The 6,213-nt window shown below is 44.7% G+C and overlaps 1 pseudogene; it reads right to left on the bottom strand.

Moving 5' to 3' along the window:
• Positions 1 to 1,065: 1,065 nt before the first annotated feature.
• Positions 1,066 to 2,293, bottom strand: LOC115637859 (annotated as a pseudogene).
• Positions 2,294 to 6,213: the final 3,920 nt, after the last annotated feature.

The raw sequence follows: 6,213 nt of genomic DNA, 5'->3' as shown, positions 1-6,213 counted from the left end.
GGGTCTATAAAATCAAGACCAGTGTCAAGAAAGTAAATAAGGAAGTGTTATTTACTCCTTCTCATAACACAAGAACTAAGGGTCACCACATGAAATTAATAGGCAGCAGGTTTAAAGCAAACAAAAGGAAGTATTTCTTCACACAACGCACAGTCAACCTGTGGAACTTTTGCCAGAGGATGGTGTGATGGCCAAGACTATAACAGAGTTCAAAAAAGAGCTAGATAAGTTAATGAGGATAGGTCCACCACTGTCTAGTAGCTAGTATGGGCAGGGATGGTGTCCCTAGCCTCAGTAGTTGTTGATTATCTGTTCTGTTCATTCCCTCTGAATTACCAAGCATTGGCTACTGTCAGAAGACAAGATAATGGGCTAGGTGGACCATAGGTCTGACTCAGTATGGCCATTCTTATGTTCTTGATAAAATGTTTCAATATTTCCAAATCACAATTTTTCAGAATTTCAATTATGTGAAAAATTTAATTTTTTTTTTTTATTTTTCTTCATTTGGAATGAAAACAAATGTTGAAATGTCAGCTTTTCCTGGGGGACAGGAATTCCAATTATTGTCCAGCTCTGCTTTTAAACCACCTATGCAATACTGAGGTCCCCGCTACAGCAGCCCAAGTCAAACTACCTATAAGAAAGAGGACCACTGCTGTCATAAAACATAATGGTTAGAGCTGGCTCATTATCAAAAAAAAAAGTAAAATATTTTGACTTCCTTTTCCTTCTACCAATTTCTATCATCAACATATCTGACAAAATATTTGAGAAATTCAGAAAAGGTCAACCACCCAAGGGCACTTTTCTATTGAACTTAGATGTTTGTGAATTAGACCTGGTAAAGCAATGTCTTTTTATTTTGTATTTTGTTTTTTCCCTAAAATATTAATAGATTTTAAGGCCAGAGGAGGATTCAAGTAATAGTAAAATAGTATTCTAAAAATGATTTTTTTTCCTCTGTTCTTGTGTTAAAATTAAAACATTAAAGGAAAAATTTCATGGAAAAACAAAATTCAGTAAATTTCACCAGCACTATATTACACAAAAGAAACATCTCCATTATGATGGAGACACTACTTGGGAAATATTTCTCAGAGACTTGTGAGACTGAAGGGAAATTGTCTGATTTTTTAAAAATATTTTCATTGTTATTTTCCTCAAAGCATCTTTCACCTTCTTATTCCTGAAGCTGTAGATAATGGTGTTCAAGAGTGCAATCCCCACTGAATAGAAAAGAGAGGACAACTTGTCCACACTCAGACCATAGCTGAATTTGGGGTGTACATATATGATAAGGGCAGTCCTGTAGCATGTCACCACTATGAGGTGTGAGAAGTAGGCGGAGAAGGCTCTATGCCTGCCGTCAGTGGATGTAATTCTCAGGATGGTGGAGATGGTACAGATGTAGGACACCAGGGTCAGCAACAATGCCATCATGAGGGTAAAGGTGGCAAATACGAAGATGCGGATCTCAATCCAGTAGGTGTTCCAACACACCAGCTTCAACACCAGCTGGATATCACAGAAAAAATGGTTGAACACATTGGACCCACAAAAAGGAAGTGTGAAGACAGAGGTTGTATGCCTCACTGCCACCAGCATGCCACAGATCCACAAACCACCTGTCAGCTGGATGCAAACTCTCTTATTCATAATGGCAACATAGCGCAATGGGATTACATATTGCACTGTAGCAGTCATATGCCATAGAAGCCAGGAGAAAGCATTCAGTAATGCCAAAGAATAGAAAGAAAAACATCTGCACAGCAAAACTGGAAAATGAAATATTTTTATTTTCTGAGAGGAGGTTGGCCAGCATCTTGGGAAGAGTGACTGAGGTGTAACAGAGGTCCAAAAAGGACAAGTTCCTAAGGAAAAAATACACCGGTGTGTGAAGGGTCGGATCGACATATATGACGATGATGATGAGAATGTTGCCCAGCACTGTGACAAAGCAAATACATAGGAACACCACAAACAGAATGAGATTCATGTCTGGGTGGTTAGAGAAGCTGAGAATGACAAACTTAGTCACAGTGGGCACCTAACCCCACAAAAAAACAGCCAGGGATGAGGACATCATTCAGAATTTTTAGCTTAGTGGTTAGGGTGCCCACTTGGGATGGGGAACAACCCTGTTCCAGTCCCCCCTCCCACCACTGAGTCTCACAAATAGATGGGAATTGAACAGAGGTTCCCCTTCTCTCACATGAATGCCTAGAGGATATTCCAGTATGTCTGGCTGCAGTCCTTCCTGTTGAAGCTGTTTCACTTTGGTTAAATGCATGACTATTCTTTGAGGCAGAGAGTGTGTGAGACTGACTCTCCTGTGTAGTGGTTAGTGTAATCCCCTGGAAGCTGAATGCCCTGGGTTCCTGTCCCCCTGCTCCAATGACTTTTAGTTGTTTGTTCAAGTGGAACAGCTCCAACAGAAGAGACCAAGAGAGTCCCACATCAGGATATCCTGTAACCAGGGGTATGACAGTCATTTGTGATGTGAAAAACCCTGATACAAATCCCTTCTCCTCATCAGACAGATGGGGAACCGAACTGCAGGGGGTCTCCCACATCCCATGTGAGTGCCCTAGCCACTGAGCTAAAGGTTCTGAGACAGCTTCTCCTGCACAACCTCCTCCTCCATTGTTTTTTTGTTTTTGTTTTATTTTTTTGCGAGAAACCCCAGAAGCACCGAACTCTTTGAGAGGGCTTCCTGGTTGTGGAACCCAAGACATGGGAGGTACCTTTCTTCAGTCTGGACTTTGTCACTGAACTCCTGTTGAGGGGGCAGGGCCTACCATACACCCCTCAACTCGGCATCTCCAATTAGCTAGTTTAGGCAGTTCCCAACTCAGCATTCTGGCTTTTATGGACCTTATTATTTAGTGCCTATTTCCCTCCACTCATTGTACAGGGAGCCTTGGACCCTACCTCAGGGTCTGTGAATCCCAACTTAGACCTTCTCAGAAGGAGAAAAACTCATAATACTCGATGAACCCTTGGCTAACAATGAATTCCCCAGGGGCAAAGAAGACCCTGTAATGAAGGATTTTTCATGTCCCAGGACCTCACAATCATAAAAATAAGCTGACCAACTGTGAACCAGCAACCTCTTGTTGCTAACTTTCAGAGGGCATTGGTGGGTGGGGCAGAGGTATTTTAAGGGATTCTATAGGTCAGATATCTGCATATTAGTTCACCAACAGGTGGCATGTAAGTAGCCCTGTGGACATCATAATTATTGTGAAATGCATGGATGGCTAATATTTAAAAACTTATGCATCTATACTGGAAATGACGTTCTTAATGTAAGGAAGGTTACCAGGAGATGACACACCTAGGACATGGGCCCTTCAGGTAGTTGGTAACAGATGCTTATCTTCCTGTCTAGTCATATGTGCATTGTATATTGTCTGCCTCATAATTTTAACTTACTTGCATACAGAGCCAAGTGCTGATTAAGAGATTGTGATATCTAGAAGAAAGCAAATATGCAGGAATAATCAATCAGCAGGAGGGCCTCTTATTTATGAATACAGAACAAAGGGCAGTTCGATATATCTAGGGGTGCAACACATTCCCTGTATCCTTCCCTGAGGAGACAAGACAACATTGTGTTTTGTCTCATGAAACAGGAGGTCACAACCAGCCTGACTGTAAAGTGCTGGAGAGTTATACTTTATTGGACAAGGGAGTATGTTGTTACTCACAGACTATAAGGTCAGAAAGGACCATCATGATCATCTAGTCTGAACTCCTTCACATTGCAGGCCCCAGAATCTCATCCACACACTTCTGTAAGAGATACCTAACCTCAGACTGAGTTACTGAAGTCCTCAAATCATGGACACTAGACGAGGAGGGCTCTGAGTTACTACAGGGAATTCTTTCCCAGGTATCTGCCTGGTGAGTCTTGCCCACGTGCTAAAGGTCTAACTGATCACCATACTTGGGGTCAGTAAGGAATTTTCCTCTGGGTCAGATTGGAAGAGAACCTGGGTTTTTTTCAGAGTGGTAGCCATGTTAGTCTGTATCAGCAAAAACAACGAGGAGTCCTTGCGGCACCTTAGAGACTAACAAATTTATTTGGGCATAAGTTTTGTGGGCTAAAACCCAAATCATTAGCTGCATGGAGTGAAAAATACAGTAACCATTATATATATTGCAGCACATGAAAAGATGGGAGTTGCCTTATCAGTGGGAGGTCAGTGCTAACTAGTCCAATTTGATTAAGGTGGAAGTGGCCTACTCTCAACAGTTGACAATGAGGTGTGAGGTATCAACAGACGGAAAATTACTTTTTGTAGTGACCCAGCCACTTTTTTTTGCCTTCCTCAGCATGGGGCACGGGTCATTTGGAAGTTTAAACTAGTGTAAATGGTGAATTCTCTGTAGTAACTCAGAGCCCTCCCCATCTAGTGTCCTGTCTCTGGCCAGTCTTCATGTTTTCCTGAAGGCACCTTTCACTTCTTGTTCCTGAAGCTGTTGTTAATTAAATCTAGTCTCTAGAGGGTGTGTTAAGTAATAGTCCTCATCCAGGGTCTGGTTGGGTAGCATGGCCTAGTGGGCATGGCTGCAACAGTTGACTGCTAAAAGGACTGCTAAAAGTTGACAGCGAACAGGAGCTGCTAACAGGGAGTTTTGCAAAGGAGTTTGGAAGGGGAGTAGGAAGGGAGGGGGGGTCCCTTGTCGGTCTCATTTGTGACCCTTTGGTCCCCTGAACCCATAACCTGAGCCACATCAAAAACCTTTCTGTTTACAGCAGAGAGGAGCGGACAGGGAACTGTAGACGGGAATTTGCGAGAGTTTGACAGAGGGAGGCTTACAATGGTGAGGAGGACCCGCAACACCTGTGCCAGCACTGCTTCTGTCTCCTCCACCTGCGCCTGTAGCCAGACAGAGCACCAAAGCATGGATGCTTTTACCCAGATTCTGGTGTGGGCTTGCAAAGAGTGTAATTTTCAATTTCCACTTACTGATATCCAGGCTGGGGGTGGCATCCAATGTGAACGGTGCCTGCTGGTGGAATCTCTCAGGCAGCAGGTGGGAGAGCTACAGGAGGAGGTGGCCAGGCTGAGGAACATCCATGTCCATGAGCAATTCCTGGACAGTATCCATGTGGAGACAGCTGACGGTGCTGTCCCAGTTGACAGGACTACTGACACTCCAGTGGAGGAGGAGATGGCTCAGGGTGTATCTGACACACCAGTGGAGGAGGAGGCTCAGGGTGGACGCAGCCAGCTGGTTACTTCTAGCAGCAGGCAGTGCTCCACCGCTGCTGCGAACCCTCCTGTTGAGGTAAAAGATAACCATTATGCTCTTCTTGATACAGGAGAGAAGGAATCACCCCCAACAGTTAAGGGGGTGAAGCCTCGTACCCCTAAGGCTGGGAGGTCTGCTGCCACCACTGATAAGAAACGTAGGGTAGTGGTGGTTGGAGACTCTCTGCTGAGGGGGACGGAGACACCCATCTGTCGCCCTGACCGTTCATCCCGGGAGGTATGCTGCCTGCCAGGGGCCCATATCCGAGATGTTACAGAGGCTTTGTCGAGAATTATCCGGCCTTCTGACTACTATCCCATGCTACTCATCCATGTGGGCACAAATGATACTGCGAGGTGTGACGCTGAGCAGATCAAGAGTGACTACAGGGCTCTGGGAGTACGGGTTAAAGAGTTTGGAGCGCAGGTGGTATTCTCTTCGATTCTTCCTGTTGAAGGTAGGAGTCCGGGCAGAAACAGATGCATCGTGGAGGTGAACACCTGGCTGCAAAGATGGTGTCGCCAGGAGGGCTTTGGCTTCCTCGACCACGGGATGCTATTTGAGGAAGGACTGCTAGGAACAGATGGCGTTCACCTTTCGAAGCGGGGAAAGGCCTTATTTGCGCACAGACTGGCTAACCTAGTAAGGAGGGCTTTAAACTAGGTTCGACGGGGACAGGTGAGCAAAGCCCACAGGTAAGTGGGGAACAAGACCTGGGAGATGGATTGGAAACAGGAGGGAGCACGGGCTATAATGGCAGAGAGGAAGGAGGGTCAGGGCGAAGCTGGGAGGCAAGATCAAACCAGTATCTTAGATGCCTTTATACAAATGCAAGAAGTATGGGTAATAAGCAGGAAGAACTGGAAGTGCTAATAAATAAATACAACTATGACATTATTGGCATTACTGAAACTTGGTGGGATAATACACACGACTGGAATGTTGGTG

The sequence above is a fragment of the Gopherus evgoodei genome, chromosome 21, assembly GCF_007399415.2.
Source record: "Gopherus evgoodei ecotype Sinaloan lineage chromosome 21, rGopEvg1_v1.p, whole genome shotgun sequence".
NCBI classification, from domain to species: domain Eukaryota; kingdom Metazoa; phylum Chordata; order Testudines; family Testudinidae; genus Gopherus; species Gopherus evgoodei.
This window is presented reverse-complemented; position numbering and strand designations above follow the sequence as displayed.